Source organism: Dendropsophus ebraccatus, chromosome 1 (genome assembly GCF_027789765.1).
Source record: "Dendropsophus ebraccatus isolate aDenEbr1 chromosome 1, aDenEbr1.pat, whole genome shotgun sequence".
NCBI lineage: Eukaryota > Metazoa > Chordata > Amphibia > Anura > Hylidae > Dendropsophus > Dendropsophus ebraccatus.
Genome location: NC_091454.1, coordinates 23730009 through 23756497, shown reverse-complemented (window position 1 = coordinate 23756497; position 26489 = coordinate 23730009).

Genomic DNA, 26489 nt, shown 5'->3' with positions numbered 1-26489 from the left:
ACCATACTGCATTGTACAATCCCTCCTTCTAGTTGTTCCTTTTATTATAACCTCTTTGTAATCACAATTTTATATTTTCCTTCGACACTGGTGAATTCTGCAATTCTGGCATCTTCCTGTTTATCTGTTTATTGATCCATCTACATGAATTCAATTGAATTTCCCCTTGTCGTGTTCACAACTTTGTGTTTGTGAAACTGGTTCATTCATTAGTGTTGCTCAATTTGCTTTAACAAGGCTCAATGCAATGAGGTTGACAAATTGTACTGTAATCTATTGTTTTTAGTTATGTATGGTCTTTATATTATTATTTTACACATGTGTGCTTGGCCACAGCGTAGGCAAAGTGGAAGCTGAAAAAGGTACAATATATATGAATTATTATCAAATATGTCATAGATATCCAATATACAATACAGAATTAACAATTTCCCCATCATAGTGATTCTTCTTCTTCTTTTTTTACCTCTTACTTTACTAGAGCCCAGGCTACCATTTTCACAGTACCCCCTTACCAAGTTGTGTGAGAAGGGACGCTGTCAGACAGAGCACTCTTACCACCTTCATGTCATGGTTGGCTGATTTTGGCTGCTTATGCCAAGTGCCCATTGTACAACACAGCTAGCATCTGCCATATATTAAATGGCCTCAGTTCCTGAGCCTGCTCCATACTAACTCCCTAACATTTTGACGTAAATATGTCACATATTAGGAAGAGTTTAAAGATATACAAAGTCAATGGTAAACCAACTAGCCTGGTGCAATTTATGCCAAAAATCCTATTCTTCAATTTAAAGTAGATCTCGGCACTCACCAGTAGATGCTCAATGATTTATTACGAAATTCACATATTCGTTACAGACACAGGATGTTTCAGCGTGAGACAGTTGAGAAAGTTGAGACAGTTGAGAAAGGCTGAAGCGGAAATGTCCTGTGTCTGTAACGGATATGTGAATTTCCTAATAAATCTTTGAGCATCTACGGGTGAGTGCCGAGATCTACTTTGAATTGTGCTATTGGGACCTGTCTGCTCCACGTGACCACCCTTGTTACCCAAAGAGCCGTCTAAAATCGTATTTTCCCAACATCCTTTTCTTGTTATTAGTACTTGCCAGCACTGATTAGTGTTTTCTATGGGGTTTTTTTCTTGTGGTATTCATACACTTCAGCCTTACTGGAAGTCCTAGGGGTATTTGAGCACTGGGAGCCACTTTAAGCACCCAGGAAGGACGACTGCTACAGGTAAAGTTCTGTTCTGCAGTCTGGTGAGCAGCCAATGTCATTGCACTTTTTTAAGCTATGAAATGCAAAAAAGTAATAAAGGAGGGGGAAAAAGAGTAAAATAACTTTGTTGCATTGTATGGATCAATACAATAAAGGGAAATGAAGGTGAAAGAGAATTTCAATAGAAGCAAGTGATTTATTGTGGCAGGTTATAACATCATAGGCAATTTTCTACCTTTCTTGGCTCCCGAATTATGTTATAGGGCCCATTTGAGTTGTCACTTGAGGGTAATGTTCAAACAGTCTTGATCTTCTAAGTGCTAAACAACGTCTAAAAGCCAATGATAGACTTTGCCAGACATACTGTATGGCAAATATTATGAGTAACTGTAAAGCACTTTCTTGATTCATAGTGTAAAACTTACTGTTATGTGAACATCACTGTATATCATTAAAAAAGAAAAGTTGGGGATCCGTTCAATAGGAGGTGACTTTTCCAAAGTATTGTTCACTGAGAAGTCTCCCATTGCCTGTTATGTCTGTCAGATCCCATACCCAGGTGCTGTCAATGGCACTGTAGTAAAAATCATCGACAATAGAAGGTCTATGAATAAGATAAAGCAAATTTTTGCTAACTTTGTTAAAAAAATTCCCCCCAAAAAAGGTTCCTTCACCTGTCTGCGCTACCCCAGTGTCCTCTTCCGTGTCTTCAGCCGCCTTCAGCCAGCTCAGGCAATTTCCAACTCAGGGACAGAGCCACGGCCAGTAATTTTTTGAGTGGACTGTCACTCTCGAGACACAAGTGTCACAGCCTGCTCACCCAATCGTTGATTAACTGAGCAGGAACAGCACCTTAGCCAGTGATTGGGTGGCCAGTGATTGGCTGAGCGGGCTGTCACTCTTGTGTCTCGAGAGTGACAGCCCACTCTACTAATCATTGGCCATGGCTCTGCTCCTCAGTCAGTGATTTCCTGAATTGGCTGGAGGCAGCTGAAGACATGGAAGAGGACACTGGTGGAACACAGACAGGTATGTGTAGAGTCCTTAAAGTTCGCAAATTTTGTGGTAAAAATTTGCAAAAGGAGAGAACTGAATTTTGAAATGATTTGCTCATCTCGAATTCTAAGGCTTTTCCTCCATATATAAGTAAAAAGAAAGAGACGTGTGGCACTCACCCAAAAGTAGTGGGGTCTTCTATTTATTCATGGACACGAAGTGCAGGCAAGGAAGGGGGAAGATGGCAAGCGGGCACGTCTAGAGAGGCAACAGTTTCACGCTACAGGTGCGCTTTTTCAAGCCCAGTGCAGTGGTCGAATTTTGATTTCCAAGTGCCGCAAATTTTTTCCCCATAGACTATAATGGGATCGAATACTCGTTTGAATAGTCGAATATCGGTGCCTATTCGATTCGAATTCTCAAAAGTCGAATATTTCACTACTCACTTATCTCTAGTTGTTATCATTGTACATATAGTATCATTAGTCAGGTCTAGGTTCAGAATCAACCAACAAGGACAACACCCACGTGAAAAGTGATTTACCTCCAAAGCCACCTCTACATACTATTGCTGGGTCAGACTCCTCACTCACCCTAAATGTCCCAATAACGATATATGTATATATGACAGGTACATAACGATGTAGGCTGAATGGACTAGTCAGAAATGGCGTTCAGAGACAAATTTAACAACGCTTCCTCTGACATCAAAGGATGATGCATTCTCTACAAAGAGATGGAGGAGTTGTGAAGCTGGAGACAATACACATTTTGAAGTTTTTCTGTTTTCAGCATCCTGTCAGGGGTGAATCCCACAAAATCACACTGAAGCCAGTAATATTAGTAATAACACTTAGAAATTTTTATATCTATGGGTAATAATTTTATTTAAAGGGAACCTCTCACAAAAACAATGCTATCTAATCTATCACCATTATGTTATAAAGCAGGAAGAGCTGAGCGGATTAATACATATCTTTGTGGGAAAAGATTCAGTATAACATGTAACATGTTGATTAATCTCTGATCATTCTGTGATAAGGAGTCCAGTGGGCGGTGTCACTCAATGGACTGGACTCTTTAGATGTTGGAAACATCTGAGATTACAATCAATAATTTACAAGTTATACTGAATCTTTTCCCATAAAGATATATATCATTCCGCTCAGCTCCTTCTGCTTCATAACATCATGCTGATAGATTAGGTAGCATGGTAATGGGTTCCCTTTAAATGCAAATTTCTGACATCAAAATACCCCTTTAAGATGCTCTAGACCCATCCGAAGATATTGCTAATACATTTCACCTTAGCACTGTCACCAGAATAAACCAAAGACCTTCAGCTATGTATTAGGCAAATGCTTTAAGGCCAGACATATTTTTCCTTAGTGCTTACATTACATGGTAATAGTTTAAAAGGTTATTACTAAAATGATTGCCTGTTTTCCAATTGCTCCTTGAGACAGGTGTACGAGCGCCACATACAAATATCCAAGCGTACAGCATCAAGCTTCCGTATCACCGGCAGCATCGCGTAATGTTTGGATACATGCAGCATTATCTAAGCGGCCACCAGCTGAATGCAGAACGAGGTTAATATCACTTGTACCAGACTGACTTCTACATGATACAGCACCATCTTCCTTATCGAGCCTTTGTTTTTCACGACGCAGACAAGACCGATTGTTCATTGCGAGGCGTCTTTCAGTCCTATATTTTAATTACAGGAATTTAATTCAATTTTAAAACCCAGAAAGATTTTTTAAAGTGAAATAAGCAATAAAATACCAGATGTTTACTTCTGCCAGCCTGGTCTGCCAAATCTATTTCAAGGTAAAAAAAAAAAAAAAAAGTTTGTAAAGATATTAAAGGGGTATTCCATTAAAACATAACTTTTCATAGGTTGCTACCCGTGGTGTGAATAACAATTCCTTCCATACTTGTTATTATCTATTTAGTCTCTTCCACCCAGTTCTGAGCAGCTGCTTTCTGCTGAAGACACAAAAATCTGTGTTTTTCTCGTCATCTCCCTCTCCTCCCCCTCCCTTCTGAGAAGGCTGATGTAAACAAGTCCCTGACTGGCTTTTTCTTCAACTTTGTAACTTTGATTGGCACGTACCTGCAGCTGATACTGCTGTATCGGCTGCAGAAACATTAACTTTCTACAATTGAATTGCAGGCACTGTCGGGTGTGCCCGCAATTCAATTAACCATTCACTCCAATGTAAAGTATGACCGCCGGCCGTACTTTACATTGTGTGAACAGCTATTGTTCACACAATGTAAAGAAACAAACTTGAAAATAAAGAAGTCGGAACACAACGAGCAGCATTGCATTAAATTCAATGCAATGCCCCGGCTGCAGAAAAGAACGGATTTCATTGCAATCAATGTTCGTTCTTTGCTAGAAAAAAAAATGTTGTGAGAACATAGAAATAGCCCTCATGTATCAAGGGTGGAAAAAAAGAGAGAAAAAAAAGTTAGTTAGCTTTCTTGCTGCACTAGTAATTACCACATGTAGTTGTGCAGGTGGGACCTGGATTTGCAAGTCCTACGCCCTGTCTGCAGTCTACATTTGCTAGTCTGGGTGACTAGCACAGCAGGGAAAAGCACATTGCGGTGCTGAAAGGGTGGGTTCAGACTACACAATCCGTGCAGAACAGTTCCAGCAGATTACATTGCTAGTAGGTGCTCATGGCCGTGTGCCTCTCCGCCCGTGCCATAGACATCATTCTATGCATGGGCAGATATGTCAATTCTTTTGGCAGATAGCAGAATCGGCCCGCCCATAGAATGGTGTCTGTGGAGCTGGCGGAAAGGCGAGTGGCCGCGAGCCTGTACTAGAGACAGAATCCGCTTGAATTTATGCGAATTCCATAGTCTGAACCCACCCAAAGGCTGTGTTTTTAGTACATTAAGGGCCCGTTCACACTACATATTCGGCCGGATCCCTCCTGCTATGATTTTTAATGAGAGGGCTTGCGTGCCTCCGCGCCTCTTTGCTCAAAGAATTGACATGTCAATTCTTTGAGCGGAGAGTGGAGGCGTACAAGCCCTTCCATTCAAAGACATAGCAGGAGAGAATCTGTAGTTTGAAGTCACCCCTCCACACTCCTTGGTTTGGGTCGTCAACACTTAAAGTGCCCAGGGCAGCTTGAAACAGGCCTGGCTACCCCGTAATAATGTACAAAAAATTAAATAAAAAATTGCTAATAGAAAATTAAGGAGTTGTCTACTCTACCTATCCCATGTCCTAGCCCTGATGATGTCATAAGCTCAGTTCTGCTTCAATTATAATATACTGATACTATTGACACATCTCCATCCCAATAATCTGTGAGATATTCTGTAGTCAATAAAGGATTTACAGTAAGTGTGGTATTCAGGTTTTATTGATTAAACATGTAATAACAGACTGTCTAGCAGGTTTTCCATATGAATACATCTCACACTCTAACGCCATCCATCTCACAAATGCGCAAAATGAAGGACACATCAGCAGAAGTGATGCCCTGTAATTGCTAATTACAAAATCTCTCTGACTTCGGGTTTAGATAATCGGAAATCTGTCAAGAGTTAAAAAATCAAAACGATGGTACAGAATCCATCAAAGTAATAAAAGACATAATTAGGATTTATAAACTGTGTTCATCCTTGCTGCACATACTCGAATGGAATTACTTATCAAGAGATTCCTAATGAACATGATACCACTGGGGTAGGATGGATCTCATTAGAAGTGTTATCCTTGAGTTGTCATGTATTTTTGTTAATTATTTCTCAGAAGTATTCATTTTAAAATCTATCTATTCATTTAAAAATGATCTATCTATTATCTATCTATCTATCTATCATCTATCTATCTATCTATCTATCTATCTATCTATCTATCTATCTATCTATCCATCTATTATCTATCTCCTATCTATCTATCTTCTATCTATCTATCTATCTCCTATCTATCTATCTATCTATCTATCTATCTATCTATCTATCTATCTATCTATCTCATATCTATCTATCTCATATCTATCTATCTATCTATCTATCTCCTATCTATCTATATATCTATCTTCTATCTATCTATCTATCTATCTATCTATCTATCTATCTATCTATCTATCTCCTGTCTATCTATCTCCTATCTATCTATCTATCTCCTATCTATCTATCTATCTATCTATCTATCTATCTATCTATCTATCTATCTATCTATCTCCTATCTATCTATCTATCATCTATCTATCTATCTATCTATCTATCTATCTATCTCCTATCTATCTATCTATCTATCTCCTATCTATCTATCTATCTATCTATCTATCGATCTATCTATCTATCTATCTATCTATCTATCTATCTATCTTCATTTATCTATGTGTGCCCACAAGGATGATAAACTTTATGCCGTGAGCTAACAGGGACAAGCAGGGGTGCATCATGTGGCAGGTGGGCATAACAAACCCAGTGGTTCCCTTTGTCAAAATGGTTGCTTCACTGATGCTGCTTCATGAATGAGACCTCTGGACCACAGGATTCTGTCAAAACAATTTTAATATTTTACTGAGTCCCAAATCAGACAATGACCTCTTATACAGCCCAGCCTGCAAAAGTCAAGAAGTCTACGTTCTGCATGCCTCCCTCCTGTGCCAGTCTCTACACTATTACCCATTAAAAAAAATAATAATAATAAATCCTCAGTCCTGCACCTCCCTTTATCTATTCCCTAGTCTTTGTCTACCCTTCCCACATAGTCTCTATGTTCTCTAACAATCTAAACACTCAGCAGCAGTGGGAGATGTCCAGACGAGGCCCTGCATCGGTTTTATCTGTGCATGCAGGATATGCAATGCCTGAACACATAGCCTTTTTCACACTCAGTCCTCCGGCAGCAGGGAGAAGAGATAAGGCCAAGCTGCTCGCTTCCACAGGAGGATCTCAACAGTTCTACATGGTCCCGGATGGGAACACAGGGGGTCTCAAATTACGAAATCTTGCTCATTTACTGATTTAAACATTTTTAAATTGTTAACTTGTTTTGCAAAACGCTCTTATAACATAAGTTACTTGTAATCCAAGATTTCTATGTATACATATTGTCTGTTTGCCTGCTTACCCACCTTTATGTGCAAGACCCTATTTAAATACGAGGGCTGGACAATTATACCAATAAAGCACTTTTTGCCTTGGTCTCAACCCCATTGCTCATACATTGTAAGCTCTTTGGAGCATGGCCCTCACTCCTCCTGTATGAAGAATTAGTATGTAATTCTGCAATGTCGGATTGTCTATGTATACTGTACTATGGAATATATAAGGTTCTATGCTGTATAAATAAACTTGCACTGTTATTTTTACCGCCCCACACTCGACCATTGGCCTTCCGCCCTTCTGCAGTTTAGCGACTTCATTTTGACTTTTGTATCCTCCATTCCATTTTCTCAGCGTCTTCTGTTCTATTATTACCTCTCACATCTATCATTATGTTACATTAATGAGCTTCTTAGAGTCGCACACTTGAATAATTAAAATGCGCCATAACACACTCTTGTTTGCTTGTCTGAAAATATAATACAGAAAGTTACTTCATTTTAATTATCACTTTGCATTGCTTTTAGACTTTGGAATAATTGTACTTAAATAATTGGTAGAAAAAAAGTCAAGAATGTTCGACCTTTTCCGATTTACCTTATTTTCTCTGAAGAAGTCAAACTATGGGATGATAAGGAGCATGGCTTTTTTTTTTTTTTTTTTTTTTTTTGCTCCCTATCTTGGATTGTTCCACCTTTTGCCCTATTCATGTCTTTTATTATTCTTCACAGACTAACTTCAGATGAATAGACCAACATCATCCATTATTGATCATGCAGCTGGTCAACCAATATATAATTCAGCTATTATTACCTGATATATTTGTTCCTTTCTATCTGAAAATTCACAGAATCCTTTCCTTTAGTCATGTGATTACACGGTGACCCCCTGGAAATCGCATGTGTTTCTGTATTCTCAATAGTTGCACCATTGCAGCCAGCAGAACAACCTGTATAGTGAAGTTGCATGGACTGTTCTATTAAAACCCCTCCACAAGAGGAGACAGTTACTGATAGTGATTATACAGCTCCTGTTACACAGTTATAATGAACAGTTCAGCCTCTCTGTCTGTATACTTATAGGAGGAGATTTATCAAACATGGTGTAAAGGGAAACTGGCTCAGTTGCCCCTAGCAACCAATCAGATTCCACTTTTCATATGACACAGACTCTTTGGAAAATGTAAGGTGGAATCTGATTGGTTACCAGGGGCAACTGAGCCAGTTTCCCTTTACACCATGTTTGATAAATCTCCCTCATAGTCTCTTAGCTTATTAAAGGGGTTGGCCACTTTATAGTAAAATTGTTCAGTATACAGTATTGGGCTACGTTCACACTACGTAAGTTCCTCAGAAATCACGGCCGTTGTTACAACGGCCGTGATTTCTGCGGCACTTACATGGTGCTGCAGGCTGAGGGAATCCCGGCCGGAGTGTATACAAATAGGGGGAGATTTATGAAAGGGTGTGAATATACAACTGATATAAACTGCCCACACAACCAATCACAGCTCAGCTTTCAGCTCTGGTAAAATATAAGAGGAGCTGTGATTGGTTGCTGTGAGCAGTTTACACCAGGTGTCGTAGATAACTGACATGTTAGATTTCTGCCGCAGCTATTCGGCTAACTGAGATAATAACTAAAAAGGAGCGTTCCAGGCTGAGGTTCGGATTCGTATGAACCCAAGCCATCGGTATACTAGCTAATAGAGGAGAACCCTGAACAAGGAATCACCTTTTAGTAACTATACTATACTATAGTAACGTGCTGGGGAACAGACCTGCTAACCTCAACTCCCCCTTTAATTTCATTAAAAGTCTGTAAAATAAAAAGTGAGCTGATAGCAGTATTTCTGGTGATTGTGTTGCTGTTACAAATGATCACATTGATGTGACAAGGGAGTCACATATTTTGGAGAATCAATAGAGCAGGAAATTTCTAATGACTCGCTCATCTATAGAGACAGTAGAATCAATTTGCCAGATTGGAGATTTAAATCTAATCAAGGTGTTCATGTTTTGGAGAATCAATGAAGAGGAGACTTAAACAGGAACTGTCGTTTCAACCGACTCGGCAAAATCAATAGAACAAGCAAACTTAAGAAACTTTGTAATATACCTTACCAGACAAAAATAGTTCTTTCTCCAGCTATTAAAGTGTACTTGTCATTATAACTTTCAATATGTAAGTCAATAGTAAATGTAAAATAGAACAACTTTGCAAAATATATTCATTAATTATTTATTTTTGTTATCATGCTGGAAAACAAAACTATACTTACCAGAAATTCTGGTCATGTCTCCTGAAGACAGATTTTTAGTCTTGTGCTGATCTACAAAAAAAGTGAGTAAACATATTACCTGTACAGAGAGTCACGGCGCAATGTGTCCATCAATTACATGACTGCCTTCTCTGTGAGCGCCTAAAGGGGTACTCCAGCGGGGAGGGGGGCATTTTTTTGCTGGGACCGGGGAGGAGGTGGCTGAGGAAAAAGACGTCCACTCACCTCACCGGTTCCAGCGGCGGGTCCTGCATTTCGGCGCTCCGGTCCCTAGTTCCCGGCCGCTTCCTGGTGTCTGACGCGGGGCCGAGACGTGAAGTCTCAGGTCCACTCAGCCAGTCAGTGAAGGAGGCAGTTTTCCAGGCGGTCCTCCCACTGTACCGCCCGCTGCACGGAGCGGGCAGACAGCGGTAATCCGATGCTGAACCTCGGCGGGTTCGGACCATCCCTACCAAAAACCCATAAAAAATCTGCTATGTTTGAATGTGGTCTAAGGGGGTAACTAGTTCCTATAGACTTTATTAGAGATGGTCACATTTCTTCTATATGTGGCTATCATAAAGATCTGATGGGGTCAAGGTCTTCACTAATTTTATTTCTTATAACCTTTATCTGTACCAAAAATCCACAAGAAAACTGTCAAGTCTGAATGTGGCCTAAGAGTAGCACTGGCTTTGGGGGCGTGTCCTGCAGTGCATGGAGGAAGTCACATTCTAACTGAGCTCCTCCTAACTACAGCCCAAAATGGCGGACCTAACAGGCAAATATCACCCCAGAGAACCCTATAACTGGGGTGACTACTTTGGAAGGAATAAGAAAGGGAAAAAGCAAGAAGAAAGCTGCTATCCAGCTGATAAACTTCCTCCCAGCAGCTGAGAGCTCCCAAGATGGCAACGGCCCACCTCGGTCTGATCATGCTGTGCCACAGCCCTCCGGTTCACAGCAGACAGAAGCAAGTCCAGCTCGGTCCCTGCTGGAAGCACTTATGGAGGAGGTAAGCGAGCATCTTATCCTGCTCAAACCAATACTTTCCCTGCCTTCCTCCAACAACAGTCAAGCCTCAGACCGCAGACCATAACAACTTAGCAGAAGTTGCTAACAACTTGGAAGAGGAAGTGGAATCTCTAAAATTTAGCAGATGTAGAGGATGGCTCCCGACAAAATAATTTACTTATTTTGCCACAGATTTCTTTACTGCCTTGTTGCCATCTGCATCCGATTCAGATCTAGTAATAGACAGAATCCACAGGCTTCCTAAACCAAAAAATCTCCCAACTACAACACAGGGGGATGTTATCCTCTGAATCCATTTCTTCCATATAAAAGAAAAAATAATGGAAAATGCAAGGAGAGGAGCTGTCGTCCCTGATCGCTTCAAAGATATTGCTATATTTGCCGACCTATCGGCTGAGACTATGACGAGACGTTGTGCCTTTTCACAAAGCGCTAGAATCCTCCGGGTCAACGAAGTACCATAACCCTTCGGGATTTCCTGTTGTATCCAATTGGTGATCAAACCTTTCAATAGTGGTTGCAATCTGGTCCGATGGCATTGTACGAGTTGTAACAGAGGCTGATCTCTCTGGCGCTGTATTGTCTCTCTGTTCCTTCCATTTTTGTCTATCAGCTGTCGGGACAGGAGGTGGATCACTTTTTAGTCCTTCATATCTGAAGGGTGAAGGGAGTAGAGAAGGTCCAGAACGGGTGCGAGGTCGACCAGAAGGAGAGTTGACAGCTTTTTGTTATGGATATCCTTGCTGTGGTAGCTGCGTCATAGAAGAATCGGCGCCATCTTGTAGTTTGTGAGCCGGGATGAATTCAGGCACTTTGTAGAGTTTTCTGTTAAAATTCTACGGTGGTAGCATGATGGGGCAATCCTCGAGTGTTCAGGGGATACTCCAGGTGAGGTAAAGTAAAGAAGAAGAGGTTTAGCAGGGTTAAGTGGCTAGTTGTAGCTAGGAAGGACAGGAGCTCCTCAGATGTGCGACCTTCCTCTCCGGCTGCAGGCCATGTCCCTAGGGATTTCCTGTTAAACTAATCATTAACAGCAATGCTCCAAGATTCTTGCCAACAAACCTGAAGATGCTATAAAACTCTGTAAAGAGTGGGATCTCCAACTGCGACCACACCAACGGATGGGAAACAAACGATTTCAAGTCTTCCAGTACTTATCAGTAGAGATGATCGAACATCGAGAATTTTTAGGTTTGATCGAACTCGAACCTTCATCATTTGATTCCCGATGCCTTGCCGTTCCTTGGGGAAGGAAGAGACAGCCCAAGTACCGCCTGTAAAACAGGGATACAGCCTAGGTAATAGGGAATCAAATGACGGGAATCGTGAATCAAATGATGAAGGTTCGAGAAGGTTCGAGTTCGATCGAACCTGAAAATTTCCGATGTTCGATCATCTCTACTTATCAGCTGTTATGATGTCCTGCGGGAAGTGGTGTTTTCATGTCAGTCTGACACAGTGCTCTCTGCTGCCACCTCTGTCCATTTCAGGAACTGTCCAAAGTAGGAAAAGTTTTCTATGGAAATTTGCTACTGCTCTGGATAGTTCCTGACATGGAAAGAGGTGGCAGCACTGTGTAAGACTGGAGAGAATACACCACTTCCTGCAGGACATACATCAGCTAAAAAGTACTTCAAGACTTGATAATTTTGAATTAAGTTACAAATCTATATAACTTACTGACACAAGTTGAAAAAAAAAATCCCTTTAAGAGAGTCACTTATCTCCATAGACTTTAACAGAGAGCACCATTTACATTTCCAATATATATAGCCACAAAAGAGTCAAGGCCCAAGAATTAAGATGAGGGTCTCAACCAACCTTTCTTCTGCCCTATATTAAAACGAAGAGCTTTCTGATTTCATCGGAAGCATTATGATAGACAAGTCATGGTGCCCCTTTGTTGTTTGATCACGATACACTCAGGTTGTAATGCAATTTACTAGTTTGTCCATGAAAACAAACAATGAGGGTTTTTAACAAGACCTGGCCTAAAATAAATGCTCTTCTATAATTTGTCCTGCTATCTTCTCCCCACACCTGCCTCGAGTCTCTATGAGTTTTTCCTTTCATTCCATCCCCACTCTGCTTTTCTCTGATTTACAGAAGTAAATGGCTTTTTGCTCCCCCTTTATATATCTCTTCCTTTCATGTACTCAAGCAGTTAATGTTCCCCGGCACTAATTAGATCCTTTTTGTGTGTACGTGTATATGTATTTCTTTTTTTTCCCCCCTCTGTGACGTCCATTCAAGAAACGTACTTTGTTGGAAAACCTGTATGATCTACAGTTTCCACTCAGCTCTGGCTTTTAAGACCATGGAGCTGCTAATTAAAGTTTGATTAGTTTTAATCATAGGGAAAAAGCCAAGGATGTTCGTATTATACTTGGTGTGTGAAAGTGGGATATGCCTACACACAGTATGGCATGCATTATATGTGTCTGTGTAAGGGAGGTAAAAATACATAATCCCCTTTAGACTACTTGTTATACTGCACAATTGTTCAAAGAAAACTTTATTTTTGTGCCTAATTTATCAAAGTTAGCAATGGGTGTGGAGTGGCAGAAACTCACTACCCTGAAATCCTTCTCTTCTGAAGTCTTTGCTAACACAGAACTGTCAATTTGATACTCGGAGAGGGGATTCCTTCTCTCCAATGAATTATTTTACATTTGGAAACATTGAACTGCAGTTTGTTGTATGCAACACATACAACACAATTTTATTTCTTTCCACTAAACTCAGATAATGTTCCGGCCAGCTGTCCCTTGTGTCAATAATTATCTTTTATCTTATTATGTAGGCAGAGCTGCCGCAAGAGTGTAATACCCTTTTCCTACCTTTTAGCTTTTAGTCATCATCATAAACAGGAGCAACAGCAAAGGTTCATTTCTTAGTGTAACCCCTTTCTTGTTATGTCTAATATTTCTGTTCGCATAACACCTTGCAAAGCCAGTGCATCAGTAACTACTTTCTCCCACCACATACTATCTATAGTAGTTTACTGTGAATCATCCCCAGTGTGAAATAAGAAATAGTTATGCAGCATAAAGGGGCCTTTCGGCAACTTAATAACAGCACAACAGCATAAAAATCACTTGACATGCAAGTTTCTAAAATATCTATTATATCTGTGTTTTTTTGTTATTGTGATTGTTTATCTGGATTCAAGAACAAGTTTTTTTAAAATAAATTTGATGAATTACTTGTTGATAACAACCCTCACAGCCTAGATGAAGGGCAAACCTTCAGCAATGGCTCCCTAGAGGTTTCTTCCACAAGAGGTTTTTCCTCTCCTGAGTGCTAGAGTCTTTGTGTGTTTAGGGTTTCTCATATTTGGCCACAAATTATTACCTTTGCATAAAGTTATGTTTTCATAGCATGGAATAAAATTAAAGAATAAATATAAAATGTTTCTTAAGTTTGTGGTAAGTGAGACATAGTATATTTTATAAATGGTTACAGCTTTGGTTTGGCAATTCAGGTCAGGGGTAAGTTTCAGACAAGTTATAGTGGACTAATTTTAACTACTTGAAGATTCCTGATGGGCAACAGTCTGAGCACTAAAAGTGTTCAACTTGTTATAATGATAATGCAATACAGTGGTGGACAAGGTAGTAAGCACAGGAGTGATGGTCTTCCGTATAGTCACTAATGAGCTTAAAGTATAATGGCTCTGTTAGAATAGTTAATGGCTAATGGCTGGATATGCTCATTGGTCTGTGATGTGATTGAATTGCTAAAATTGACAGATAATTTAGTAAACTAACAGTACAGCCGGCACTATGAAAGACATCTCAGACTTCCGTGTGAGTAGTAGTTCAGGTACCAAGCGAAACTGCAGAATGTTGCACCCTGGAGCATAGTCTGGAGACTAGAGACTGTTTATTGAAATAGAAAAAGTTTTCTTGGTCATAAGGTCACAAGAGTTTGAGGTTGTAGAGAGTTCATGCCGAAGCCAAAAATAGAGACTAAGCTATTTTCGCAACAATAAAGCCAGCCTAAAACTGGCTATTCAGAAGTGTGCACCTTGATCTTCATACAACCACCAGGCCTAAAGAATTACTCATCTGGATACATGTTAATGCCATACCATTAATCTTGAAGTGCCTCTACTGATTAAAGCCTGCTTGAGTGATCTTTAAGGACTGTGTATGTCAAGTTATTGCGGTACTACCTCCTACATCTAAAGCCTGCAGGGGTCTAGCATTACACCCCCATTTGGCCCCTCTTACGGAACTAGTTGTTAATGTTTCAGAGGAACAGCACAACACAGGGTTCTAAGAAAAAGTTATGCAGAATTGTTATTTTATGGGAAATCCAAGTATTTTATAGTACATTTAGTGCTTTAAATGTATTATAGCATTGAACAGTAAGAATTTTTTTTTACTTGCTAAAAAAAAAGTAATTGGCCATAAGCAAATATATTCTTAACGGCCATTGCCAGTGGCTTTACGTATGTTAGCAACAAGAGACATCTACTTCTGCTTTACATGACGGAAAATAATGTTCATTTGAAATTGCCTTTTTTGTTTCTCTCCTTCTTTTTTTTCTTGTCCCTCAGGTCTTATTATGGGTCAATGGAGCCATAATGGCTACCCCGCAGGCACTGTTGCATTTTTTACAATAGAAAGTCTACAACTTCTGTATTATAAGTGCAGGTGAGAAAGCTAATAATAATTTCAGGGCTTCACATGCTCGGGAGCGTGCAGCATGAGACACACACAGCCAAAGTTTCCTTGTCTAGCTTTAAACGCTCTTCAAAAACAACAAGCTCGGCTCCATTGAGTAGAAAGTAATTTGTTTCTTCTTAGAATAATTGAACTGAGCTCAGAATAGTCACATTTGTAGCTGCAAAGTGGTTATTGTCGAATTTAAAGGTATTTCTTCTCTGTGTGTGTGAAAGTGTGGTTATAGGAGCCACTTTGGGTCTCTGGGCGCCTCTTTAATCCTTGTAATCCTAGGATAGCCAATAGATAAAAAGAAATATAAGCTGATATTTTCATAAGATAATAATTATCGGATTTAAGTTGTCGTGTACTGAGTGGATTTCAGTTTGTACTGTACAAGGAAGTGTATTTTTGATTTTTTTTTTCAGTACAAAAAGTTTTATACCCAACTGTGAAACAACTCTTATTTGACTTGACAGCCCCATCTCATGATATTATTGGTTCAGGAATCACGAAACGTTATTGTTTTGCTGTTGTGTTGTAGACAGTCATCTGGGTCGCTAAGATATTAAAGAGAACCTTTCACCCCTGTGCCGGGGCAGAGCCCGGCCGATACCCCAGTGGAGACCCTTATACTTACCCCGTGCATAAAGTCCCGCTCCTGGACCCACTCCCGTTGCCGAGATATCGCCGTCGAAAGCCCAGCGCGCGCTCATCAGAGATGAGTCCGATGCTCATAGAGAATGATGGCTCCATTTATTCTCTATAAGCGTCGTACTAATCTCCGATGAGTGCGCGCTGGGCTTTCATTGGCGATATATTGGCAACGGGAGCGGGTCCAGGAACAGGACTTCGTGCACGGTGTAAGTATAAGGGTCTCCAACGGGGGGTTTGCCGGGATCTGCCCCGGCACGGGGGGGTGACAGGCTCCCTTTAATGCTCATAGGCCTCTCCGCTACCATAGAAATCTTACACAGTTAAAGAGGTATTCCAAGAAAAATAACTTGTCCCTTATCCATAGGAAATTATACACAGTTATGGGTGGTCCCAGTTTCTCCTTTTTAGTTCTATGTGTATCATTGTGTTGCATTATGAGTATAGGCCCATAGGAAGAACCTGAAATGCAATGATCCCCAAACTGTTTTTTTTTTTCATGGTGGAATTGGATTACATCTTTTCTGTTTTAATGTACCTAAGTGGAGACCATCACAGTAATGTTCTTCACAACATATAATTTTCTAAATAATTTGGTGTTCCCTTCACCTTCTAACCATATTGGTTTTGGATCCAAAAAGTTTCTCATTGATGTCCTTTGATATACAACATCTGTGTTTTTTATGTGGTTTTTCTCTGCTGCTTATTTCTTAACATTCAAATTAATTGCACATCATACCATTGGAGTGTATTGATCCTCTAAAGAAAGCCTCATATGTTTTTTTTTCTTTTGACAGCATGTTCTTTTGTGTCTAGTCTGGGAAAAATGTGCGTACGCTAATAAGTTTACAATATACTCAATGAACTCGGTATCCTTACATCAAAGAGCCAAAGATAGAGCATCAGGTAACAGACGTTCTGCTTGAAGTTTCTTGAGCTCACTCGGTCAACATGACTGACTGGATTTAGGCAGATCGGTGTTTCTTGGGTCCAGAAAAGATAATCCTACAGTCATATTTGTTAAACCATTGGAGCCTACAGTTGTTCCCAGCTTAGGCAGGTTGGAGCGCACTAATGGGCCTGGGTTACCCAGTATGCAGCTTGAGGTATTGTGTCCAAATCGTCTTAAAGAAGGTTTGCCAAGTTATTTTTAGTTGTGAAAACTATTTGAGGGGCTTATAAGGGACTACATTCAGGAATATGTAGTGGCTAATAGTGTTATAAGTGATAACCAGCATGGTTTTACTAAGGACAGAAGCTGTCAAACCAACCTAATATGTTTTTGTGAAGAGGTGAGTAGAAGCCTGAATGGGAGTGCAGCTGTGGATATCATGTACCTGGATTTTGCAAAAGAGTTTGACACAGTCCCTCATGGACGTCTGATGGGTATGTTAAAGTCTATGGGTTTGGAAAGTTTATTCTGTAACTGGATTGAAAACTGGCTTAATAATCATACCCAGAGAGTGGTGGTCAATGATTCCTACTCCGAATGGTCCCCGGTAATAAGTGGTGTACCCCAAGGGTCAGTACTGGGACCCTTACTGTTTAATTTGTTTATTAATGATATTGAGGATGGAATTAAAAGCAATGTTTCTATCTTTGCAGATGACACTAAGCTTTGTAGTATAGTACAGTCTATGGAGGATGTGCAGATGTTACAGGATGACTTAGACACACTGAGTGTTTGGGCGTCCACTTGGCAAATGAGGTTCAATGTGGATAAATGTGGAGAAGTTATGCACCTGGGTACTAATAAACTGCATGCATTAGGGATGGTCCGAACCCGCCGAGGTTCGGGTTCGGATGAACCCGAACGCTCGGCATCGGATTCCCGCTTTCTGCCCGCTCCGTGCAGCGGGCGGATCCAGCGGGAAGACCGCCTGGAGAAATGGGATACAGCCTATGGCTATGGCTGTATCCCATTTTTCCAGGAGCGGGCAGACAGCGGGAATCATTACCGAGGGTTCGGGTTCGTACGAACCCGATCCGAACTCGGTTCGGACCATCCCTAGCCTGCATCATATGTCCTGGGGGGAGTTACTCTGTGAGAGTTGCTGATGGAGAAGGATCTGGGTGTACTTGTAGATAATAGACTACAGAACAGCACACAATGTCAGTCAGCTGCTTCTAAGGCCAGCAGGATATTGTCATGTATATAACAGGCATGGACTCTCGGGACAGGGATATAATATTACCGCTTTATAAAGCTTTGGTGCGGCCTCATCTGGAGTATGCTGTCCAGTTTTGGAACCCGATTCATAAAAAGGATGTTCTAGAGCGGGTACAAAGATGGGCAATTAAACTAAGGGGAATGGAGCATCTTAGTTATAAGGAGAGATTAATAGAATTACATTTGTTTAGTCTCGAGAAGAGACGTTTAAGGGAAGATTTATTTAAATATATAAATGGCAAGAAATATGGGGAAAAGATGTTCCAGTTAAAACCCCCTTAAAGAACAAGGGGGCACCGCCTCCGCCTGGAAAGACAAGAGGGCACTGCCTTCGCCTGGAGAAAAAAAGGTTCAATCTCCGGAGGCGACAAGCCTTCTTTACCATGAGAACTGTGAATCTGTGGAACAGTCTACCACAGGATCTGGTGACAACAAAAACAGTAGAGGGCTTCTAAACCGGCCTAGACAAGTTCTTAGACCAAACTAACATAAATGCATATGTATAGAACCTATCATTATCCGCCCCCCTATCCTGTATCCATCCCCTCCTTGGTTGAACTTGATGGACATGCGTCTTTTTTCAACCGTATTAACTATGTAACTATGTAACGAATATCTCCTTCCAAGGATCACCCTGCTTCGTTAGTGCTTGGCGTCTACAATGTGGCCCTGGATGTCCGTAAGTTTTTAATGCACGCTTAAATAAGAGATCACGAATTTGGTGAGTGCCCTCATCTTTCTTCTTGTGATATGTAACTAATATCTCCTTTGCTCCAGGGTGGCTTCGGTATCATTTTCTATACAATACAAGATTCTTTTGTAATTATGAGCATATTTATATATACCCTGCATACAATGTCAGGAGCATCCTTATATATACCCTGCATACAATGTCAGGAGCATCCTTATATATACCCTGCATACAATGTCAGGAGCATCCTTATATATACCCTGCATACAATGTGAGGAGTGGTTCCATCTTGCAGAGAGAATACAGCGTTCCTAATCAGCATGCCTTTTCCTATGTGCAATCCATGTGACTGCTTATTATAGACCATGTCATTGTATCCTCTGTTATCTAGTATCTTTTTATTGCCTGCGAGAAGGTGATGGATATTATTTCATCTGTATTTCCCTTCATTGCTAAGGGCATTCTTATAACGGTCTTTGATTAGAATGCATAATGTCACATCATTATTAATTTAGGACCGACCAGATCCACAACCACTAAGAGATGTTACAATGACCTTGGAAAGGTTTACTACCCTCCTAGTGGCCCTCAGTAGAATATGTTAATTCTTATACATACCACAATTATTTGCTGTAATTATGTTTGTTTATTTATTTATTTATTTATATTAGCAAGAGTGTACAGACCATATTGGAAGACCCCACAAAAGCCTCTGTCTAAGATTGCACTATCCCCATTTAAAGGGATACAATGTATACATTGCTTTAAAGTAAATCTGTACGGCAGCCATCCCCCCAAGCCACCGATACCGTTATGTCGTTTTCATTAAGGCATGTCCAGTGACGGGGTCTGCCTGTCTCTTGGGGCCGGTATTCGGGCAAAAAACTATTTTATTCTAGCGTCGTAGCTTAGTGTCAATGAGGCGGGGCCTAGAGCATCTGTACCCTAGGCCTGTAGCACCTCTTTCCTTGCCTTTTTGGCAGGCCCCAGGGCTGGATCTTCATATTCGGTGTGCTGAGCATTCAGCCCAGGGGAGTGTTAAAAAAGAAGAAATGCAGGAAGAGAGGAGCTGCAAAAATTTGCCGCCATTGCTCTGTGTAATAAGAGCAGCAGCAGATTGCCACTATCTCCTTTGAGCTGCCCGAACAATCTAAAGATTATCTGGGGAGCCCACCTTCAGCTCCCTTTGCCCCCCCTTGCACTTACCCTCCCCCTTTCGGTGCGTGTAATAGCACCAGCAGCGAGTGGGGAACGAGGAGCAAGTGAGAGCTGACCTGACAGGTTGGCATTCGCTTGCTACCTCTGATTCCACTGTGTAATCGGGGCTTTAGATCTGATCCTAAAATCCTCGTTGATCCTTTGCTGGGGTAAATAATCATTGATACGATTGTTGTAACAATCGTAATTAATAACTTTCGTTCTGTGTAATACGGTGAACGATTTCAGGTTAACAATAAACAATCTTGTTTGCAATAGTTTATCGTTAATCAGTCAGCGCCAAAATCACTTTTTTTAATAAGACCCTAACTGACCCTAAAAATTACAATGACCAGAGCATATTGCCTTAATTACAGACAAAAAAACAGAAAGTGCAACAGCAACCTAAAGGTGCAAGTGCTTACCGTATATATGCTCCCCCCCCCCCCCCCCCCCCCCCGGTGTACACACGATAAATACCTGCTCTGTAGATATAAAAAAAAATGAGGATCTTAGCAAACTATTTGATCACACAGAGTTTACCATGAGCAGGTTTTTATCGTGTGTACATCGGGGGGAAGTATATACGGCAAGCACTTGCATCTGTCGGTTGCTGTAGCACTTTCTGTTTTTTTTTTGTTTTTTTGTTTTTTTTTGGCTGTACATAAGCCACATGCAGCATGTAACAAGCAGTGTGAACAGAGGCATAGAGGTACTGTCATTTTTTTCCTTTTTTTATATTTCCTTAATACCTTGAGAGATTTATTAATAAAAGCATAGTACTAGTTAGGGCTTTTGGAAAATTGATGTATCTGATCTGATGTTTCTAGCAAAAATGTACAATACTTGTAAATCATGAAAAACGGACTCCCCAATCAATCATCATCTAAAAAGTGTTTGCTACTTCAATAATGTTTTTTTTTTTTACTTTTTAGAAGAAACCTTCCCTATGATAGAAAATATGTTCAGAAATTACCCAATACCTGAACCTGGACTTATGTTTCAGTGATAAAAACGCCTTTCATCTCTCTGATTATCATCCAGGTTGTCTTTTGTCGTTGACAGGTTGTATTGTCTTGTCCATTAGGTAATCTGTCACATAAGTCCGCTAGATGGGGTCCCCTACTGAGCTTCTCTCAGGGATGGGGCTGCTAAAAGACACAGACTTAGGTTAACTGTTCACATGAACCAATAACATTATTGATTTCCGAATGACACATCTCCTCTATTCCCTCGACTGCTAAAGGAGCGTTAATCACACAACAACTCATGAGAAGAAACCTTTCCAGATAAGACTATGGCGTCTCAAGAATATCAAGAAGTATTATATAAAGAACAAGATGACGTAAAAAGCCACATGGAGCTCAATGAACAGAGGATGTACACCTTTACATGAAAGATTGTCCAATTATGGCCTGATAGTGAATTTGTTCCTCAAGCCAGGGAAATAGATATCCTATAAATGATTTGGGGCTCATTGTCAGAAAGGATAGAGCCTTGGCTGGTGCCATCCACTACTCGGTGGTAAGGACTATAGAGGACTTCACTCACAAAAGGACCTGCCTTGTTTTCAATGGGGTTGGGAATTGGGCAAAAATGCATGACATGGAAAACCAAGGACACCAAGAGAACTGTATCTTGGTGTCATTCATTACTGAATGTTAACAAACTGCACAGGACCTCACTATTCAAGCCAATGCACCATCAAGTACATTCGCTTTAAGTGTTGCACATGAATAGAACGGGGCCAACTCAGGGAAGCTGGTGCCACGGTCCTTTTTTTGAACCGTGGCCCAGTTCCCATGCATAGCACTGGTCTATTACTGAGCACCGGAGCTGCGTTACAGAGGGGAGGGGGTTTCTTCCCACTGGGGATGGGCCAGCCTGCCTCCAGTGATTCAGCCTGGGCCAATAGACCGGCTTCCCCGAGTCTTTGCCATTCTATCCATGTGCAACACTTAAAGTTAATGTTTAATCATGAAACAGAAATAGTAGTGGAAATAGTTGCAATGCTACTGTGATTGCGAGTCATTTTTGGTTTTAACTCTGTCCTAAAATTTTGCCACTGCTCAGATTCCCTCAGGACTTATCGTAGGGCAAAATATAGATAGAAAAATCTATAGAATCATGAATAGATGTGTCAGTTTTCGCCTTGTGCATTTTATGAGATTTTAAGCCTTTTACAACAACCTAAGGTCATTATCTTTTCTCTCGAGTTTAAACACTATGAACGTAACAGGAGTGACAGGGGACATATAGATTGTTATCAATATTTATCGGGTGGAAATATGGGAATGAGGTGGCAGAGGGGCCCACTCAGACTCCAGTACAGCACAAATGTCAGGACCCACCACCATAATTCTCCAGTGGGCCCCAACTTCTGTGCTGTGCTTCAGGGCATGAGTGACAGGTGAGGATTTTTTTTTTCATTGGGATACAGAGGGGGCATATATACTACATAGGACAAAAAAGGAATCCCCTATGTGCCCCTACGTAGCATATATGTCCCCTCTTTGCCCCCATGTAGTATATAAGTCCCAAGGGCACAAAGGTGTCCAATATACTACATGGGGACACACAGATAAGTAGTAGCAGCAGTAGTAGTAGTAGAAGTAATAGTAGTAGTCATTGTCTTACGACGTGCAAACAACAAAGAAGAACAGATGACCACATATAATAAAAGAAGTCTAACAGAAATAATCTTACAGGAAAAGGACCAGAATGCAAAAATGATGCTATACATCTATAAACCTAGTGCTAGATGATGACTGCACCACATTAACAGCCTGGACAAGACCAGACCCAGAGACCAGACATGGAAGCAGATCAATCAATACATCTTAAGCAATCAGTCAAGCACTATATAACCCACTGTTTAATGGATCCAATAAATAGACTGACAAATCCCCTTTAACTACACACAGAAAAAACCTGGCATGGACCAAATTTGTGGCAAAATTATCCCTGCCAGCAAGTGAATAAACTAAAATAAAAGTGAATAAAAAAGAGCAAAATACAAAAAACATGGTAGAACAATTTAAAGGTCCTACTAGGAGACCCTTTCTATACAAGTAGTACCTCTGCTGCTAGCAGGTTAAGTTAATACTAGACATGAGTGAACCGGGTTCGGGTTCGAGTCCATCCGAACCAGAACGTTCGGCGTTTGATTAGCGGAGGCTGCTGAACCTGGATAAAGCTCTAAGGTTGTCTGGAAAACATGGATACAGCCAATGACCATATCCATGTTTTCCACATAGCCTTAGGGCTTTATCCAAGTTCAGCAGCCCTTGCTAATCAAATGCCGAAAGTTTGGCTTCGGATGGACTCGAGCATGCTCCAGGTTCGCTCATCTCTAGTTAACACTTAACCTGCTTAATTAAGCAATAAAACTTAGGCCAACATTTATTTTACTTGGACTAGGTTATAATCTCTCGGTAGGTAACTTAAGAAGACTTGAGCCAAGTTGGGGACAACTATTTAAGGAATGTTTAGTCCAGTAAGGATTAGACTCTGCTTATGAAGCCCTATACCACCTTGGCTTGACTGTACTCACAGGGAACTGTGCAAGTGGTGTCACATGACACCCATGGGGTGTATGCAGGAGCGCAGTCACTGATGTGAAAGCTGGTTTACACCCTCCTTTGGTCAGAAGTTGCAAAAAGGAAACAGCAGAGCAGGGGGGCCCTTCGGCTAAAAGCAATTTCCCCAACCCCTTAATTGAGACTTAAGACAAATGGCTCTTGCAGCCAGAACTGGATACTGATACAGATCTTTCTTTGCAGATCCTTCTGCACATGCTACCGGTCAATGAATGGAGTACATGTTATGCCTACAACTGATGCTGGAAACCTGGCAAGGTGAGAGGACACAAGGACAGTGAGCCCTAATGCTAGACCCCCCCCAAGCTGTCCCTACTTACTTGCCTCAGCTAACCGAAGTGGTAGCAGACAAATTGGCAATATTCCCTTCCTATGTAAAAGGTGACTACACAAAACGCAGACAAGACAAACAAACAAACAAGTACAGAGAGTCAATAAGCCAAGGGTAAGTACCAGTCAGGCAGCAAAGTATTAGAACCAAAAGAATAGCCAAGTAGCAATACCAGAGGTCAGAATAAACGAGATATGAGATACAGAGGCAATGCCAGCATGCTCAACAAAGACTAATAGCAAGCCATAAGGTGTGGGTAAGAGACCTGTATATGGGATGTCAGGAATCTGACGCAGGCATGATTGAACAGGAGAAGGAGAAGTTAGAGATAAGGAAGGATGTTAATTACATAAGCAAAACTTAGGACCAAAGAGAACTCAACAGGGGAAGAGATGGGTGTGGGGGAGAATCAATACCAGACTGAGGGAATTGAGCTGGGTTCAGACAATGTACAACAAGAAACCACACAGCACAGACTGAAATAAGACAAAGTTCAGACTGATGCAAATGAAATATAGAATGCAAGCACTAATCATGGCCAAAAGCCCAGCCTCTGCCATATTTTACAAGCAGAGGACAGCGCTGAGGTCTAACTAGGCATGGACATTACAGTACAGTTCTAAGACACAGAAAGTGTTTTGCCGCCCTAGGCAATAGTACACTACAGCCGCACAGAATATGGGATCTGGGAAATGTTCCTAGAGAGGCAGTTCTAGGAACATTCCGAGAATTTCATCTCCAAGAAAAAGTCCATATAGATCCATGTTTTTGATAATTTACTGCATCCTTTCCTTGCTATTAGGCAGTTAAAGAGGAGACTATAGGACCTAATATGAGGGCTGTTCTGAAACCTTGATAAATGTCTTTGCATGATCCTCATGATAACTTTAAGAACATCAAAATCTATATTGATTGTACAGTATAATGTAAGATTCTCTTCACAACCTTTATTCCTGACAATAAAACCCTTTTAATGTATTTCGTTGCTAACAAACCAATGGTTTGATTGACCTAATATCCATTATCCTGGGGATATGGTTTCCATCTGGGTGCCCGATTTTTCTGCCTTAATTTATTTCTGTTCTGGAGTTCAATGATACATTGGGGGCCTGTATACTAAGTGGGTCAATTAAAGTTAATGCGTTGAACACAACCGCAAGATAGCGTGTAAGGCCATTAAGATAATAACAGGAAGCAAGACGGCAGAAGAAAGCCGAGAAGCTACTGTGTAAAATGTGATATCTATCTCTCTCAAAATCTCATCAATGTACCAATAGCTTTTGTCATTTCCAAACTGTAACTGTGCAACCCCACATTAGACAAGGTTGTATAAGATAAGAAGAACATTATTGTTGCCTTCCAGGAAAAAGCGCCACCTTTGTTCATGGACTGTGTCTGATATTTAAAGCAAATGTACAGTATCACTAGCTAGATTGCTTTGGATATCTACATTAAAAGACCAGGGCTGGCGTGGGGATGCCGGTGCCACGGTGCCACAGCATGAAGCACTGGGGGCGGGTCCACCTACCCCCAGTGTGACAAAACCCGCTCTGTGATTTGGATCCATTAGAATCAGTGGAGACGCGTCACAGAGGGGAGGGGACATTGTCACACTGGGGGGAGGTGGGCATCATGCCTGGCTGCTGCTCAGGAATAGACAGGTGTCGTGAGCAGGAACTGGGCAGCAGTTCAAAAAAGGGACCACGTCACTGGCATCCCTGAGCCGTTACTGGTCTGCTCATGTAAAAAAAAAAAAACCACAAAGGGATGTATCTAGTGGTACATACGCTTTAAAGTGAATGCATCTCCAAGATACATTCCACATACAGGGAGCCCAGAATATTAAGTTTACCCCCTTCCCCCAAAAATGATACAGTCTGGCCCCCAAGGATTAAGTGTGGATGCTATGCATCCCCACTTAACTCCCTAGAGGCCAGACTGTTACTTCTTGAGCTCAAAAATTCTAGTACCTATTGAATTCAATGAGGTCCAGATTCAGTTCCAAGTTCTGTTCTAATCTGGGTACTGGAACCTGATTTTTTTTCTGGTTCAACCAAACTAAGCAACCCCAAATATCTACATGTCTGCTTAACACAAAAGATAACTTTTGATACAAGGCTCAATATACAGTACGTCTTGAAAACATTTAGTTATAGGATAATATTAAAATGAATGCTAAGTATAACTGCTGGTACATTGCTGCTCCATTTAATACTAAACAATGGGTTGAAGGAAATTTAATATATTAATAACAATAATGTATTGCATTTATAGCTAAAAGGGCAATTATCACTTTGCATTGACTGCAGCCCAGCTGAGGGAACATATTGTATGCGCCGCACTCTCCGTTATGTAATCCTAAACCTTTCATTTTTTATCAAACAAATATAAAACCTCCAACAAACAGCTCCCTAAGCCTTTATATTTATAAACTGACATTTTCCCGATTTTAGGATCTGCTCAATACCTGTACAAATGAATACATGAATTGATCCTAGAAGCGTATAGGGTCAAATGAGGTGACCAAGGAAAAAAGTTTTACTTTATAAAAGAATGAAAAAAGCTACTTTT